At 47.4% G+C, this 19,222-nt stretch overlaps 1 protein-coding gene across 7 annotated transcripts in view; it reads right to left on the reverse strand.

The window, feature by feature from the left end:
* The window catches only part of RYR3 (ryanodine receptor 3), a 1,082,755-nt gene that overhangs the window by 458,475 nt on the left and 605,058 nt on the right, over positions 1-19,222 (reverse strand). The window lies entirely within an intron of this gene.

Below are 19,222 nucleotides of genomic sequence, written 5' to 3' on the forward strand. Positions count from 1 at the left end.
AAGGGAATAAGATTGTAAGGAGCTCACTGTAAATTGGCAAATAAAGCTGTTATATGTCATGAACCACCAGTGAGCTTCTAGCCAATAGGATTCTTTTTGTTGCTCTCACAAAAGAAAGTAAAATCCTGTATTCTGGATCACTTCTGCATTTTAACTCAAACGTGTAAGAAGTTAATCTTTTTGTGTCACACAACTGAAATAAATTGTATGCTTTTCAATACATCTGGAGTTTGACTGATCACAGGAGAAGAATATTTCTAACATTTTGGTCCTTCAAGCCGGAACCAACGAGTGGATCCCGGGTCGTACTGTCCTGACCAACACCTTGGTGAGTATTGGACTTCAAAGTTCACTGAGAACGAAAGTCCCCCCCACTTAACATTAGTGGTAAAATTGGGGCTGGTCGGTACCGGGACCTGGAACCACCATCTGGTTCTGAACTTGCATGATCCAGTCCTCCAAGATGTTTGAGAGGTAAGATAATTTAAGATATTCTTAATTGCTTTCTAAGTCTCTTCTTCTCTTTCTGTTTGATTAAATGAGTTGTAATTGCCAATGTCCCCAATGCAGCCATGTGTCCCCAATGCAGCTATGTGTCCCCAATGCAGCCACGTGTCCCCAATGCAGCCATGTGTCCCCATTGCAGCCATGTGTCCCCATTGCAGCCATGTGTCTCCAATGCAGCCATGTGTCCCCAATGCGGCAACAGCTCTCCTCTCTCTTCCCCTACGATCGCTCCCATACAACCCAGGCTGCCAGCGGTGCTTGCCTCCCCCGCTCCCAGTCAGAGCTTCCCCTCATTTCAGATCTACCCCTCAGATTTACAGCAAGTGCACTTGTAGTGCAAAGTGGATTTGCCTTTCGTAAACAACCCCCAATGGCTCTGTTGTATTTCCTCCGTGACCAAGGGCATAAGGTAAATAAAACTAAACTCCAGTTGTGGCAACAGCAGGTCAAATACTTAGGGTATAATATCTCAAAAGAAGGTCAACATCTGTATGAGGAGGGAATTCAAGCCCTCCTCCAGGTGCCGAAGCCAGAAACAAAGAAACCAATGATGTCTTTTTTGTGCATGACAAATTTTTGTAGGGCTTGGATCCCCGGGTATTCAATACTGACCGCCCTATTGGTCCATGCCATACATGGGAACCCCATGGCCCCACAGGATGCTATAAAATCGAGTGAGGAAACAGAGACAACCTTTACTGACCTAAAACAAGTCCTTTCTAGCTCATCAATACTAGCCTTACCAAACCATGACAAACCTTTCAAACAAACAGTAGACTCAAGGGAAGGTCACATTACATCAGTACTTACACAGTCACATGTTGGGCATCAGAGGCTGAGTGCTTACTATTCTACAAAACTAGACAGTGTAACTAGAGCACTTCCACCCTGTGTACAGGCAGTGGTAGCTGCAGCTGAAGCAGTTAAGGCCTCAGCATCTATAGTGTTATATCACCCGCTGACACTCAAAGTACCACATGCCGTGTCTGTTATCCTTTTACAACGATAAATATCACATTTGAGCCCAGCACGACACCTTTCCTGTATGACAATACTTTTGACACAACATCACTTAATGATACAGAGATGTACTACAATAAACCTATCCACACTATCACTTCAAAGACAAGATCGATGCAATTCGTGAGAACATCTCCACTGTGCGTACATCTTCCCCACCCATTATACCTTGCCTAGCAGCACATTCAACACTCTCCTCTTTTGAATTGGCTACTACGGAAGAGGTTACAAAAATTTTCTTGGATGCCCACCTAACCAATTGTCCCTTGGATACTGTTCCCTCACAACTACTACGGTCACCCTCTTCTTCTATCCTATGCTCCCTCACCCACATCTTCAATCTCTCCCTCTCTGGTGGCATTTTCCCCTCCCCTCTAAAACATGCGCAGATCACTCCCATTCTTAAAAAGCCCTCACTGGACCCTGCCGACCTGAACAACTTAAGAACCATCTCATTGCTCCCATTCACCTCTAAACTTCTAGAACGCTTAGTCTACAACCGTCTTAGCTCCTACCTCAATGAAAATAACCTTCTTGACCCCTTACAGTCTGGCTTTCGCTCGCAGCACTCCACGGAAACTACCTTACTAAAACTCACTAACGATTTACTAACTGCTAAAACCAACAGCCAGTACTCCATACTCCTACTACTTGACCTCTCTGCGGCCTTTGACACTGTTGACCACCCGCTCCTTCTCAATAAACTACATTCCCTTGGCCTCCGAGATTCTGCTCTATCCTGTTTCTCTGCCTATTTATCACAGCGCTCCTTCAGTGTCACCTACAACTCTGTCTCCTCCTCTCCATTGCCCCTTTCTGTGGGGGTCCCCCAAGGCTCGGTTCTTGAACCCCTTCTCTTCTCTATCTACACCTCCTCCCTTGGTCACTTAATAACTGCCCAAGGCTTCCAATACCACTTATACGCTGATGACACCCAAATCTATCTGTCTACTCCTCACCTCACTCCTTCAGTCTCCTCTCGCATTACTAACTTACTAACTGACATATCAGCATGGATGTCGCACCACTTCCTTAAACTAAATCTCTCTAAAACTGAGCTATTAATATTCCCCCCCGCCCGTGCCCCCCTCCATGACTTTTCCATCAAAATCAACAATGCAACCATCAGTCCCTCCCCTCACACCAGGGTACTAGGTGTAATCCTAGACTTTGACTTGTCATTTCAGCCTCAAATCCAATCGGTGTCAAAAGTTTGTAGAATTCACCTTCGTAACATCTCTAAAATTCGCCCTTTTTTAACAAATGAAACCACCAAGCTCCTCATTCACTCTCTTGTTATCTCTCGCCTTGACTATTGCAACTCCCTTCTCATTGGCTTACCTCTCCATAGGCTATCCCCTCTTCAGTCTATCATGAATGCTGCTGCCAGACTTATCCACCTTACCAACCGCTCAGTGTCTGCCAACCCTCTACTTCAATCCCTACACTGGCTCCCAATCACCCAGCGAATTAAATTCAAAATTTTAACCACAACATACAAAGCCATTCACAACTCTGCCCCAAGCTACATCACTAATCTTGTCTCCAAATATCACCCAAATCGACCTCTCCGCTCTTCTCAAGACCTCCTGCTTTCAAGCTCTCTCATCTCCTCCTCCCATGCTCGTCTCCAGGATTTCTCCAGAGCCTCTCCCATCCTCTGGAACTCGCTACCTCCATCTATCCGGCTATCCCCTACTCTTGCTACCTTCAGGCAATCCCTGAAAACTCATCTCTTCAGGAAAGCCTATCACGTCTCCAACTAATCTCCTACCACTTCCACCAGCTCATTCCCCACAGTTACAACCTTTTGTACCACCTGCCCCACCCTATTAGATTGTAAGCTCTTCTGAGCAGGGCCCTCTTAATATTATTGTATTGTATTGTATTATAACTGTATTGTCTCCCTTTTATATTGTAAAACGCTGCGTAAACTGTTGGCGCTATATAAATCCTGAATAATAATAATAATAATAATAATACTACCACTTCCTACTGATGGTCATAAACATGACTGTACTGCTGCTATCGCTGAAAAGGTACTGCCACAAAGTAATTTGAAAGATGTACCGTTACCTCACCCTGACATGACACTTTTTGTTGATGGCTCCAGTAAGAAAAATCCAGATGGCACAAATGCAACTGGATATGCAGTAGTGACACAGGATGAAATCTTAGAAGCTAGGCCATTACCAAAACATTATTCAGCACAAGTAGCAGAACTTGTAGCACTGACAAGAGCATGCATACTATCAAAAGGAAAATGCGTAACCATATACACTGACTGGCGGCTCTTTAATCAGGCAAATTAGGCGATTGCCTTAGGCCTCCCCCTCAAAAGGGCCTCTCGGGCCGCGGCCACTTAATTTGCCTGACAGCTAGGACAGTGTGTGGGACTCGGGAGTGGAAGGAAATATCCCCCGGTCACGGTCAGTGTGCACAAGCAAGCTGGTGGGGTGAGCGAGCGGGGGAGCACTGCACATAGACTGACTGAGCTGATGAGCCTCTGCGGATGAGGTAGGAGATGACATCATCTTGGCTCTCGGCTGCATCCAATAGTAGGCTCCACCACCGCGGCACGGTCCTCCTAGCCTTTCCCCCAAAGTCGGTCGCCCAAGTGCATGGCGGGAGTTGTAGCTCTTCGCAGCACAGTCAAAAAACTTGGCCCTCTGGTGCCTGTGCTCTGCAGAGACTACAACTCCCAGATTGCACTGCAAGGAGCTCAAAGAGAACATCACGTGTCGCCGGCTTCTCCTGCTGCCTTTAGTAGGGTAAGGGGACCGAGGAGCAGGTACAGTACATCTACTACATGCTGTCTGTATGGTACCCTGTCTTTCTATCAGGGCTGGTGCAAGGAATTTTGACACCCTAGGCGAAACCTCATTTTGCCACCCCCCCTTGGCTCCACCCCTGACTCCATCCCCTTTGCCCTGCCCATGTATACCCCACCTTTCTAATGAAGTGCCTGTCAAATGCAGCCCACCAGTACGCATCAAATGCAGCCTGCCATCACCCATCAATGCAGCCTACCAGTGCCCATCAAATGCACCCTCACCAGCGCCCATCAAATGCACCCTCACCAGCACCCATCAAATGCAGCCTAACAAGCACCCATCAAATGCACCCTCACCAGCACCCATCAAATGCACCCTCACCAGCGCCCATCAAATGCACCCTCACCAGTATCCATCAAATGCAGCCTACCAGCACCCATTAATGCAGCCTCACCAGCGCCCATCAAATGCAGCCTAACAAGCACCCATCAAATGCAGCCTCACCAGCGCCCATCCCAATAGTAGGCTCCACCACCGCGGCACGGTCCTCCTAGCCTTTCCCCCAAAGTCGGTCGCCCAAGTGCATGGCGGGAGTTGTAGCTCTTCGCAGCACAGTCAAAAAACTTGGCCCTCTGGTGCCTGTGCTCTGCAGAGACTACAACTCCCAGATTGCACTGCAAGGAGCTCAAAGAGAACATCACGTGTCGCCGGCTTCTCCTGCTGCCTTTAGTAGGGTAAGGGGACCGAGGAGCAGGTACAGTACATCTACTACATGCTGTCTGTATGGTACCCTGTCTTTCTATCAGGGCTGGTGCAAGGAATTTTGACACCCTAGGCGAAACCTCATTTTGCCACCCCCCCTTGGCTCCACCCCTGACTCCATCCCCTTTGCCCTGCCCATGTATACCCCACCTTTCTAATGAAGTGCCTGTCAAATGCAGCCCACCAGTACGCATCAAATGCAGCCTGCCATCACCCATCAATGCAGCCTACCAGTGCCCATCAAATGCACCCTCACCAGCGCCCATCAAATGCACCCTCACCAGCACCCATCAAATGCAGCCTAACAAGCACCCATCAAATGCACCCTCACCAGCACCCATCAAATGCACCCTCACCAGCGCCCATCAAATGCACCCTCACCAGTATCCATCAAATGCAGCCTACCAGCACCCATTAATGCAGCCTCACCAGCGCCCATCAAATGCAGCCTAACAAGCACCCATCAAATGCAGCCTCACCAACGCCCATCAATGCAGCCTCACCAGCGCCCATCAAATGCAGCCTCACCAACACCCATCAAATGCAGCCTACTAGCGCCCATCAATGAATGTTTCCTTGCTTTCATTCATTCGGAAGTCGGGACACAGTTCTCCGCCGGCGCGGCACCTCTGACATGTGCGAACGGAACGGCGGCTGCCTGCTGATGCTGAGACTTAGTTGCTTGCTGCAGAGAGAAGAGTGTAGGAACACCAGTGGCCGGCGCCCTAGGCAGCAGTGCGCCCTAGGCAGCAGTGCGCCCTAGGCGGCTGCCTAGTTTGCCTAGTGGTAGCACCGGCCCTGCTTTCTATCATGGTCTCATTGTCTTTACCCTGAGTGTCCCCAGTACCCTGTCTGTCTTGCGGTCTGTCCCCAGTACCCTATCTGTCTCACGGTCTGTCCCCAGTACCCAGTCTGTCTCATGTTCTGTCCCCAGTAACCTATCTGTCTCACGGTCTGTCCCCAGTACCCTGTCTGTCTCATGTTCTGTCCCCAGTACCCTGTCTGTCTTATGGTCTGTCCCCAGTACCCTGTCTGTCTCATGGTCTGTCCTCAGTATCCTGTCTGTCTGACAGTTTGTCCTCAGTACCCAGTCTGTCTCATGTTCTGTCCCCAGTAACCTGTCTGTCCCCAGTACCCTGTCTGTCTCATGGTCTGTCCCTAGTACCCTGTCTGTCTTATGGTCTATCCCCAGTACCCTGTCTGTCTCATGGTCTGTCCCCAGTATCCTGTTTGTCTGACGGTCTGTCCTCAGTACCCTGTCTGTCTCATGGTCTGTCCCCAGTACCCTGTCTGTCTCACGGTCTGTCCCCAGTACCCTGTCTGTCTCACGGTCTGTCCCCAGTACCCTGTCTGTCTCACGGTCTGTCCCCAGTACCCTGTCTGTCTCACGGTCTGTCCCCAGTACCCTGTCTGTCTTATGGTCTGTCCCCAGTACCCTGTCTGTCTCATGGTCTGTCCCCAGTATCCTGTCTGTCTCACGGTCTGTCCTCAGTACCCTGTCTGTCTCATGGTCTGTCCCCAGTACCCTGTCTGTCTCATGGTCTGTCCCCAGTACCCAGTCTGTCTCACGGTCTGTTCCTAGTAACCTGTCTGTCTCACGGTCTGTCCTCAGTACCCTGTCTGTCTCATGGTCTGTCCCCAGTACCCTGTTTGTCTCACGGTCTGTCCCCAGTACACTGTCTGTCTCACGGTCTGTCCCCAGTACCCTGTCTGGCTCATGGTCTGTCCCCAGTACCATGTCTGTCTCATGGTCTGTCCCCAGTACCCTGTCTGTCTTATGGTCTGTCCCCAGTACCCTGTCTGTCTCATGGTCTGTCCCCAGTAACCTCTCTGTCTCATGGTCTGTCCCCAGTACCCTGTCTGTCTCACGGTCTGTCCCCAGTTCCCTGTCTGTCTCACGGTCTGTCCCCAGTAACCTGTCTGTCTCATGGTCTGTCCCCAGTACCCTGTCTGTCTTATGGTCTGTCCCCAGTACCCTGTCTGTCTCCTGGTCTGTCCCCAGTATCTTGTCTGTCTCACGGTCTGTCCTCAGTACCCTGTCTGTCTCACGGTCTGTCCCCAGTACCCTGTCTGTCTCATGGTCTGTCCCCAGTACCCTGTCTGTCTTATGGTCTGTCCCCAGTACCCTGTCTTTCTCATGGTCTGTCCCCAGTATCCTGTCTGTCTCACGGTCTGTCCCCAGTACCCTGTCTGTCTCATGGTCTGTCCCCAGTACCCTGTCTGTCTCACGGTCTCTCCCCAGTTTCCTGTCTGTCTCACGGTCTGTCCCCAGTACCCTGTCTGTCTCATGGTTTGTCCCCAGTACCCTGTCTGTCTCATGGTCTGTCCCCAGTACCCTGTCTGTATCATGGTCTGTCCCCAGTACCCTGTCTGTCTCATGGTCTGTCCCCAGTACCCTGTCTGTCTCATGGTCTGTCCCCAGTACCCTGTCTGTCTCATGGTCTGTCCCCAGTACCCTGTCTTTCTTATGGTCTGTCCCCAGTACCCAGTCTGTCTCATGGTCTGTCCCCAGTACCCTATCTGTCTCATGGTCTGTACCGTCTGTCTATGGTCTCATGGTCTGTCCCCCGTACCCTGTCTGTCTCATGGTCTGTACCCTGTCTGTCTATGGTCTCATGGTCTGTACCCTGTCTCAGTGTTGTGTCTTGGCCTAGACCGACAAGGCCCAGGCCTCTACCCATCCTCCCGAGTCCCAGCTCCCGCGGCCGCCTCCTGCACAAATACAGCCCCGGGCAGGCGGGCGTTCGGCCGGCTTCCTGTATGTAGCGCCGCACTTGTAAATATTATGGGCGTGCTTGGCCGGGGGGACTGGCGCCACCATAAGCGGCCGGTGACTTTCCAGACCGGCTGCACATAATTTGTCCCCGGCAACATTTTATGGGCACAGTGGTGGCATAAGATGGGGCACAGTGGCGGCATTTGATGGGGCACAGTGGCAACATTTGATGGGCACAGTGGCGGCATTTGATGGGGCATGGTGGCGGCATTTGATAGGGCACGGTGGTGGCATTTGATGGGGAACAGTGGTGGCATTTGATGGGGCACAGTGGCGGCATTTGATGGGGCACAGTGGCGGCATTTGAAGGGCACAGTGGCGCTGCATTTGATAGGGCACAGTGGCAGCATTTGATGGGGCACAGTGGCAGCATTTGATGGGGCCTAGTGAGGCTGCATTTAATGGGCACAGTGAGGCTGCATTTGATGGGGCACAGTGGTGGCGTGTGATGGGGCACAGTGGCTGCATTTGATGGCACAGTGGCTGCATTTGATGGTACAGTGAGGCTGCAATTGATGTATTTTTTCAGTTTTTTTGCACCCCTGCAAAAATTTTGAGCACCGGTCCCCACTGGATGGGATCATCATTGTGCCGCTTCTCCTTACTTGTTGAATGACAGGCTGAGGGCATGTACATTCCAGTGTGGGCTTTGAGGAAGGCTGCTGAATGAGGCTGGCTGTCGTTCAAACTGGAGGGCTTTTTTTATTTATCTTGCTGCAGTTCTGCTTTCAAAATATGTGAATTTTTGAAATGTGAAATTTTTCATCTACCAAAAGATTTATAATTCTGTGCACCCATTATTGTGATTCATATTCCTCTGCCAGACAGTAAAGCCAGAATGGTGCACCACCTTCTCTATTACAGCTAACTAATACAGCAGTGTTATTTACCCTCTCCCTAAACCTGTTGATAATGAAGAAGCATTACACTGATAATTTATCAATTATGCTCATTCTGTTGTTTTCCCCTATCAGCATCCTGTATCATGTCCGCGCAGTCTCTGACCATCGCCTGTATCACTGTCCGCACACAGTCTCTGACCTTTTCCTGTATCACTGTCCGCACACAGTCTCTGACCATCTCCTGTATCATTGTCTGCACAGTCTCTGACCGTCTCCTGTATCTTTGTCTGCACAGTCTCTGACTGTCTCCTGTATCTTTGTCTGCACAGTATCTGACCGTCTCCTGTATCATTTTCCGCACAGTCTCTGACCATCTCCTGCATCTTTGTGGTGTGATTGTCGGTCAGCACCCTGTCTGTGGCTCCAACGTTTGTTACCGTGTTAGCCAGGTAAGAGTTTGCTTGTCATTACCATAATAAAACTCTCTGACCGTCTCCTGTATCATTGTCTGCACAGTGTCTGACCATCTCCTGTATCATTTTCCGCACAGTCTCTGACCAAATTTATTTCACATTTAGGAGACAGCACCGAGGATAATGAGTAGGCAGCTGCACAATTTGATCTATATTTGTGTGCGTGTAATATATATATATATATACAGTGGGGCAAAAAAGTATTTAGTCAGCCACCAATTGTGCAAGTTCTCCCACTTAAAAAGATGAGAGAGGCCTGCAATTGTCATCATAGGTATACCTCAACTATGAGAGTCAAAATGTGGAAACAAATCCAGACAATCACAATGTCTGATTTTTTAAAGAATTTATTTGCAAATTATGGTGGAAAGTAAGTATTTGGTCACCTACAAACAATCAAGATTTCTGGCTCTCACAGACCTGTATCTTCTTCGTTAAGAGGCTCCTCTGTCCTCCACTCATTACCTGTATTAATGGCACCTGTTTGAATTTGTTATCAGTATAAAAGACACCTGTCTACAACCTCAAACAGTCACACTCCAAACTCCACTATGGTGAAGACCAAAGAGCTGTCAAAGGACACCAGAAACAAAATTGCAGACCTGCACCAAGCTGGGAAGACTGAATCTGCAATAGGCAAGCAACTTGGTGTGAAGAAATCAACTGTGGGAGCAATAATTAGAAAACGGAAGACATACAAGACCACTGATAATCTCCCTCAATCTGGGGCTCCACGGAAGATCTCACCCCGTGGGGTCAAAATGATCACAAGAACGGTGAGCAAAAATCCCAGAACCACACGGGGGGACCTAGTGAATGAACTGCAGAGAGCTGGGACAAAGGCTACCTTCAGTAACACACTACGCTGCCAGGGACTCAGATCCTGCAGTGCCAGACGTGTCCCCCTGCTTAAGCCAGTACATGTTCTGGCCCGTCTGAGGTTTGCTAGAGAGCATTCATTGGTCAGATGAAACCAAAGTAGAACTGTTTGGTAGAAACACAACTCGTCATGTTTGGAGGAGAGAGAATGCTGAGTTGCAACCAAAGAACACCATAACTACTGTGAAGCATGGGGGTGGCAACATCATGCTTTGGGGCTGTTTCTCTGCAAGGGGAACAGGACGACTGATCTGTGTACATGAAAGAATGAATGGGGCCATGTATCGTGAGATTTTGAGTGCAAACCTCCTCCCATCAGCAAGGGCATTGAAGATGAAACGAGGCTGGGTCTTTCAGCATGACAATGATCCCAAACACACCGCCCGGGCAACAAAGCAGTGGCTTCATAAGAAGCATTTCAAGGTCCTGGAGTGGCCTAGCCAGTCTCCAGATCTCAACCCCATAGAAAACCTTTGGAGGGAGTTGAAAGTCTGTGTTGCCCAGCGACAGCCCCAATACATCACTGCTCTAGAGGAGATCTGCATGGAGGAATGGGCCAATATACCAGCAACAGTGTGTGACAACCTTGTGAAGACTTACAGAAAACGTTTGACCTCTGTCATTGCCAACAAAGGATATATAACAAAGTATTGACATTAACTTTTGATATTGACAAAATACTTATTTTCCACCATAATTTGCAAATAAATTCTTTCAGAAATCAGACAATGTGATTGTCTGGATTTGTTTCCACATTTTGTCTCTCGTAGTTGCTGCCACAACCAAGGTATCCATCTTTAGAGCCGGTGGTTCTGTTTACGATAATGGTGATCTCTGTGGCAGATTCGCCGTGAGATCACCGTTATCGGCGGCGGGAGAGGTGCCACACACCCCCGCCACTCTCCCGCGCCCTCCGCCACTTACCGGAGCCGTCGGCAGCGGCAGCGGCAGAGGCAATCAGGACCTGTCCGTGGCTGGGTATGGAGACGAGTGAGGGGAAGATAGCCCCCACCCGTCTCCATACTATAGCAAAACGTAACTTCCGCCCATACGTCTTAAAGGCACATTTTTCTGTTGTCATTTTTTCAAATGACAAATTTTTTTTTTTTTTTTGCATTTAAGTCCAAATATGAGATCTGAGGAATTTTTGATCCCAGATCTCATATTTAAAAGGACCTGTCATGCTTTTTTTCTATTACAAGAGATGTTTACATTCCTTGTAATAGGAATAAAAGTGACACTTTTTTTTTTTAAACAGTAAAAAAATAAATAAAATCAAGTAAAATAAATAAGAAAAAAAAACATTTTTTTTAAAGCGCCCCGTCCCAAAGAGCTCGCGCACAGAAGTGAACGCATACGTGTGTAGCGCCGCATATGAAAACGGTGGTCAAACCACACATGTGAGGTATCGCCGCATTGGTTAGAGTGAGAGCAATAATTCTAGCCCTAGACCTCCTCTGTAACTCAAAACATGCAACTTGTACATTTTTTTAAACGTCGCCTATGGAGATTTTTAAGGGTAAAAGTTTTATGCCATTCCACGAGCGGGCACAATTTTGAAGCGTGACATGTTGGGTATCAATTTACTCAGTGTCGCATTATCTTTCACAATATAAAAAAAAATTGGGCTAACTTTACTGATGCAATACAGTTACCAAAAGAGCTTGCAATCTGCAAATGTCAAGCACACACAAAACATACAGACCCCATCTCAGAAGGAAATGAAAGGGCAGATGAAGCGGCTAAAATAGGGGCACAAGAAACACATCAAATAATGACAGAACAGTAAATCATGGAGATAGATCATACAGTCCTTACTGATATGCAGCAGAATGCATCCCCTGGGGAGAAACAATATTGGAAATTGGAAATTGGCATGGATTTTATTAAATTGGACAAATGTGAAAGAAGAAAATATTGTCTGGTAAAAGTAATAAAAAGAAAACATTGGCACTCACCCAAGTGGGAGGGGCCGTATCAGGTTCTTCTCACCACTCCCACGGCTATAAGGATTGCAGAGAGGTCTACCTGGATTCACCAGTCCCATTACAAAAAGGTTTTACAGGCAGAGTAGGGCCAGTTGGCTGCAAGAGAACCAGAAAATCTGGCTACAAAGGGAGGTCTCAAACTGGTGAAGTCTCCCTCCCTTTCCAACTCCCCTAACCTATCCGCTGGAAACTCTGTAGCTGGGTAGGATGAAAGGGACAGTAATTATCCTTGGGTTACTGGTGACTCTAGGAGAGGCATCCATAAGAGGGGGTATACGTTATGGAAGAGCAGAGGAACCTTTGGATTAGGAAAGAAAAGAAAAAGCATTGAATTTAACCTTCATAGAAGGAATAGCTGCTACCATTTTAGTTGACTTTTGTCAGATTGCAGATTGTGGGGATACAACTGGGGCTAGGTTACTTCTATGTGCAGATAAATACATTTGCTGGCTCTAGAATAGGGCAGGATGTCAAGCATGGGATGAGGCCCTGTGGACCACAGCACATCAAGATTGGGGGTATAATCTACCAGGGCCAAAAGAGAGTGGAATAAAAGAAAGACTCACAACTACAAAAGCGGCCAACTCCCCCTGCACACATAGTGAGAACTGTAACCAATTATTGATAACATTAAAAGAGCCGAGGAAGGAAGATCAGCGGTTGTACTCTATGGAAGCATGGGTGTCAGTAACTGACCCCTCAGGGAAATGTTTCCTCAAAGTATTACTACTTAATAAAACTAGACAACAGGAGAAGGTAGATGCGAGGGGAAAAGAGGAGGGCCACACTAAAATAGAAATTTTTAGTAAAACCGTGAGATTCACTAACTTAACTGTAGAGGATGCCATAGCCCTAGAGACAGTATATCAGGAAAAAAATGAGTGGCTAGAATGGTTGAGATATACAGTTAAAACCTTAAAAAGAGAAAATTGTTTAGTTTGTGCCAGAGCTAGACCACATTTAGCAATGGTCCCTTTTCCTCTAGATTACAATACAGATCCAGAAGGTTTGAAATGTATGTTGCGGTTGTATAATAAGAGCTATAAACCTGAAACAAATTCTACCTGTCACACGTTGAGTTTGTTGTTTCCCCCAGTACAGAGACCTCAGATACCTCCAGTGGTTACTGCTTATCCAGGCAACTTTACTTGTTTTGTACTTCCGGGGAATGGTAGCGGGGTGGATCTTGGGTCACTACCCGTTGACTACTGTAGAGAGAGGATTAACATGGGCAATGGTGACTGGGTTGAACATGACATTCAGAGAGCTGATGTCTGGTGGATGTGTGGGGATAAGAAATTGTGAGCTAGGATACCTGCCAATGCCCAAGGGGATTGTGCTATGGTCCAGCTAGCTATGCCTCTGAGGATCCTGTCAGAACACCCGTGAACTAAGAGTCACCAACGGTATCGAAGAAATACCTCTCCCAAGGTGTCATTTGCCTTTCAGATCTACATAGACAAGATTGGGGTTCCACGTGTAGTGCCAGATGAGTTTAAGGCTAGGAAGCAAGGGGCAGCTGCATTTGAGTCTCTTTTCTGGTGGGTGACTATAAATAAGAATGTTGATTGATTAACTATATATATTATAACCAACAGCAATTTGTGAACTATACCAGGGACGCAGTGAAGGGTCTCGCAGAACAGCTAGTTCCCACATCTCTAATGGCATGGCAAAACTGTATGGCCCTAGATATGCTGAGAGAGGAGGAGTATGTAAAATGTTTGGTATTATGTGTTGCACCTTTATCCCTAACAATACAGCTCCTGGAGGGACTGTGACCAGAGCCCTAGAAGGATTGACTGCTTAATCAAATGAATTAGCGGAAAACTCAGGTATTAATGATCCATTCACAAACTGGCTTGAAGGTTGGTTCGGGAAATGGACTGGATTTATCATCTCATGTTTGATCTCTATTGCCGTGGTTTTAGCCATCTTGGTTACTTGTGGATGCTGCTGCATTCCTTGTATTCGAGGACTTTCACAAAAATTTATTGAAACCGCAGTCACAAGAACAATGTATCAAGCCCTTCCTGCCTCTGAGGAGACCTGTGTGGACATTGAAGCTCAACTTAATGACATACAGTCCGAAAGTGCATAAAACACAGGGACTATCATCGAGATGTGTTGAGATAAAATAGCCGCACAAGAGGAGGGAATGTTAGAAAAGTTTTAATGTTTATCGTGTGACTATTTTATCTAGGATAGAGAATGATAATTCTAAAATGGCATCTAAGGACATGTTGCTTTAACTTGTTTCCTTACCTATTATTTTAACTAACTGCCTAAGGCCAGAAAACCACAGGCTTTGCTATTCAAGGGAATAAGATTGTAAGAAGCTCACTGTGAATTGGCAAATAAAGCTGTTATGCGTCATGAGCCGCCAGTGAGCTTCTAGCCAATAGGATTCCTTTTGTTGATCTCACAAAAGAAAGTTTAATCCTGTATTCTGGATGACTTCTGCATTTTAACTCAAACGTGTAAGAAGTTCATCTTTTTGTGTCAAACAATTTAAATAAATGTATTCTTTTCAATACATCTGGAGTTTGACTGATCAAGGAGAAGAATATTCCTAACAATAACCTGCCTAATCCACATCCACAGACAGTGGAGCCAGAGGCAGGAGAGCCCTTGAGAGAGCCTGGAGGCAGGAGAAACAGAGAATCTGAAGTTCAGATGGAAGCAGTGGCTGAAGGATTAAAGCTCATGTTGCGCTTACTACATCTAATCAATGTAGAAAGATTTGCTTTGGATTAGGACAAAGAGAGGGCACAATGATGTAGTGATTATTACTGAAGGAGGAAACCATCTTAGGGAGAAATGAGGCCTGGGTCCTCACAGGGAGGGGTTCCTTATATGATAAGGCTGCCAGTACCGAGAACCATGGGAATGGTTGGCCAAGAGAATATCCTGAATGGGATGAAAATGGAGGCTTCAGTAGAGCCCACAGGACAAACAAGGCAAAACTGGTTTACAAACAGGGGGAGTGATGCAAAATGAAAATTCGGTGGACTCACGCAAATCCTGCAGGGCCACAGATTGTTATAGGCAAAAGTCAGTAATGCTCTGCCTTGATGCCAGCTGTTCTGCTGGAGTCTCACTGGGTTGTTCCTCTTCAGCAAAAAAGTCTATTAAATCCCCAGCCACTGGAATTTCTTAAAATAGCGGAGAAGCCCGATGGAAGAACCAGAGAGCGGGAGAAGAACCGGACACCGGGAGAAGAGGCCGGAGAGAGCGGAGTCGGAAGAAGACCCCCGAAGTCGGAAGAAGACCCCCGGAGCTGCCTAATAAATTACTTTAAAAACCTGTGAAGTATTTTTTTTATTGACACTTTCTCCCCCAGGTGAATGGGTAGGGGTACGATGTACCCCATACTCATTCACATAGGGTGGGGGGCTGGGATCTGGGGGCCTCCTTAATAAAGGGTTGTCGGGAAGAGGCCCTTGTCCTCATCAACATGGGGATAAGGTGCTTTGGGGTGGGGGGGGCCGCAGGGTGCAGCGGCCCCCCTTCCCCAAAGCACTCACCCCCATGTTGAGGGCATGTGGCCTGGTACAGTTCAGTGGGGGGGGCTCGCTTGTCCCCACCCCCTTTCCTGACCGGCCGGGCTGCGTGCTCAGATAAGGGTCTGGTATGGATTTTGGGGGAGACCCCCACAATGTTTTTTTGGGCATAGGGGGTTCCCCTTAACATCCATACCAGACCTAAGAGCCTGGTATGTTCAGCTCCCTGTCCTGGAGGTGACTTCAAGTCGTGTGTAAGTCGCACTGAAGTCGCCCCAAGTCCAACACTCGTGTGGGAAGAAGATACACTCAGCAGATACTAGATCATAGAAAGCTGGTGTGGAGATCAGATCCTTAGAAGGATATGTAGCATCAAAGATGAATGATATTTTAGCCTAATAGCATCAACTGGTATAACTCTGGATTCATAGGAAGGCAGAAGCTAAAAAAGAAACATAGCGCAATATAGCCTGTGCAAACTTTAAATAAACAGCTAGATAATGCACTTACATTAATCTGTGCTGTAGGCTAGCACCAGCATATACAGCCAAACAGCGGGGATACACACCATTCCTGAGACTCTCGGCATGCGTTCCAACACACCAGAGACTGGAACCAGGCGTACCGGAAGTGACGTCAGTGCTATGCGTCCCGAGTATGGGGGTACCACATATGTGAGACTTTTTCACAGCCTAGATGCATAGAAGGATCCAAAATCCAAGGAGCGCTCTTGGGCTTGCAAGGAACATAAATTACACATAAATTGGTCATCTAATTTCCCGAATACCTATCACATTTTTGGAGGCTCTGGAGCACCAGAACAGTGAAAACACCCACAAAATGACCCCATTTTGAAAAGTAAACACTCCTAGGTATTTTCTAAGAGGCATAATGAGTTTTTAAAATTTGATTTTTTTTGCCACAAGTTTTCAGCATGTCTGCCAGCAGCACACTACCAGCTGTAGACTATAGCTCCAGTGTCTGTAGCAAAAATAAAAATACTGTAACTGCCATCCACATGCCCAGCATCTAAATTCCAGCTTGTCAAAGCTGCTGGCTCCTCATTTTCTATCTGGTGGATTCTGCCCCCTTCCGTGAATTTGCAGATTGTGCTGTACCACAAGGGCAGGTTCCCAGTCGCTATTTCTTTGCAAGTAAGGCCATTCCAGCTCTGTACCATCATGTGGAAGGCAATGTTGTGGCATCGTTGGGAAAGGCAGTCAGCCGCAAGGTCCATCTTACTCCTGCGTGGTCACGGACGCTATATTTAGTTCGCAGCACAATAGGTAACTCTGCTTGCAACTAGGAAGGATGCAGGACAGGGCTCATTGCTGGAACTTGTTTTGCCGCCACATCTCCATACAGCTGGTGGTGATGATGCGAGATTTGTCAGCTCCACTCCCTCCTCCTCCATGCCCTCCTCTGCTGAATTGTCCTAAGCGTTCAAGGGGCTATTCAATGAGTAAGGCTAAAATATGCCATGCAGTGCTTCAGCTGGTCAGCGTAGGGGACAGGAGCCACACCGTAGCAGAGATCCTTTCAGCTCTGCAGGGGCAGGCCCAGAGGTGGTTAATGTCATGCCAGCTGGAGCCAGGAATGGTGGTGTGCAATAATGGCACTAACATTTGTCTGCCCTTTGACAAGGAAAGTTGACACATGTGCCTTGCTTGGCACATGTCCTCAATTTGGTGGTGCAGCATTTAAAGAGGTATCTAGGGTTGCAAGATCTTCTGAAGCAGGCCATAAATCTGTAGCCATTTAAGACGGTCAAACACAGCCAGTGTCTGCTTGGCTGGTTTTCAGTGGGAATTCCATCTGCCTGTAAACCGCCTGATTTGTGACATGCTCACCAGGTGGAACTCAACTTCGGCAATGCTGCAGCGGCAGCACATGTAGCAGAGGGCCGTTAACGAATACCTGTGTGAGTATGGCACAACAACAGGCTCAGGGCAGCTTGGCTTTTTTTCCCCTGCCAATGGCTGCTGATAAAAGATGTATGCACTGAAGTGTCACCATTTGAGGAGGCAACAAGGATGGTGAGCCGTGACAATGCATGCATCAGTTATACAATCCCTCTTGTGTTCCTGCTGGAGCAGACTCTGCGTGGCATTATGAACAGGGCACTCGAGGCAGAGCAGCGGGAGGAAGAGGGAACTTCCTTTCCTTTTAAAGCCCACTTTATGCAGACACCATTCTTGCGACACCACAGAACACACAAGAGGAGCGGGAGTATTAGGAGGATTCTAGCAGTTTTGGAGGCATTGAAGCAGAGGAAGACATACGTAAAACCTTAAGAGATGGTTTTCTGTCCCCAGAACCCTTGAGAGTAGTACTTGGCTGGGGCAGTTCCAGATACTGTAATCCTCAGTGATCATGAGGATTCTGCTTCTCATGCCTCCACAAACTTGCATGCATGGACTCCCTTATTCTTCAAACCTGCAAAAGGACCCAAGAATTTGTGGAATCACGGAATAGGATCATGATTGGTTGGCAACCCTCCTTGACCACAGTTACAAGGGGAAAGTCTCAGAACTTATTCCGCCCCCACAGAGGGAACAGAGGATGAAATATATTGAGGACACCTTAAAGAGGAGTTTCCTGACTCTGGTAGGTTACAGTCTCAAGTTTGTGGAGGCATGAGAAGCAGAGTCCTCATGATCACTGAGGATTACAGTATCTGGAACTGCCCCAGCCAAGTACTACTCTCAAGGGTTCTCATGGAAAAGCTAGCTTTGAGGCTTTTGTTGGTTAAAGCAGGAGCGGTGGAGAAGGGGGCCTCCTCAGTGATGCATTTCAAAAACTTTTTAGTCCTCGGCGCCCCAAGCTGTCAGCTTCCACATCCCATCGGCAGTGCTTGCATCATATGGTGGGAGATTATTTGAAACTGACATGGAGAGCTTTCCATTTGACGATCCACTGAGTTACTGGGTCATGAGAATAGACCACTGGCCAGAACTTGCCCAGTATGCAATTGAGCTGCTGGGCTGCCCTGCATCCAGCATGCTTTCTGAATGGGCATTCAGTGCTGCCAGAGATTTTGTGACAGATAAAAGAGCACATCTGTTAACAGACTCCATTGACCGGCTAACATTTATCAAAATTAATCATTCCCGGATTAGCAGCAGCTATAAAACCCCTGATGCCAATGCTGCCAATTAAGTTTTTTTGGGATGTGAAATTTCTGCAAGACCATCAAGGCTGCTTAGCTTTGTGAGTGTTGATCTTATCTGGAAGAAAATTTTTGGTATAGGTTTCATGGGCATAATTACCACCCAAGGACCAATTTTTCCACACCTGTTTGACAGGTGCATACAATTTAAATGATTTACAGAAAGGCCAGTTCTTGCTTTCATCAAGAGTACCTCTAAAGGGTTACGGTGTGATGGCACCACTAACACCCAAAGTCCAATTTTTCTGCCACTGTTTGACCGGGGCATATCATTTCAATTTTTTAAAGCAAGGTCAATTCTTGCATTTATAAACAGTACCTCTATAGCAGGGATATGCAATTAGCAGACCTCCAGCTGTTGTAGAACTACAAGTCCCATGAGGCATAGCAAGACTCTGACAGCCACAAGCATGACACCCAGAGGCAGAGGCGTGATGGGACTTGTAGTTTTGCAACAGCTGGAGGTCCGCTAATTGCATATTCTTGCTCTATAGGGTCACCAACACCCAAAGCCCAATTTTTCTGCACC

The sequence above is a fragment of the Aquarana catesbeiana genome, linkage group LG13 (genome assembly GCF_042186555.1).
Source record: "Aquarana catesbeiana isolate 2022-GZ linkage group LG13, ASM4218655v1, whole genome shotgun sequence".
NCBI classification, from domain to species: Eukaryota; Metazoa; Chordata; class Amphibia; order Anura; family Ranidae; genus Aquarana; species Aquarana catesbeiana.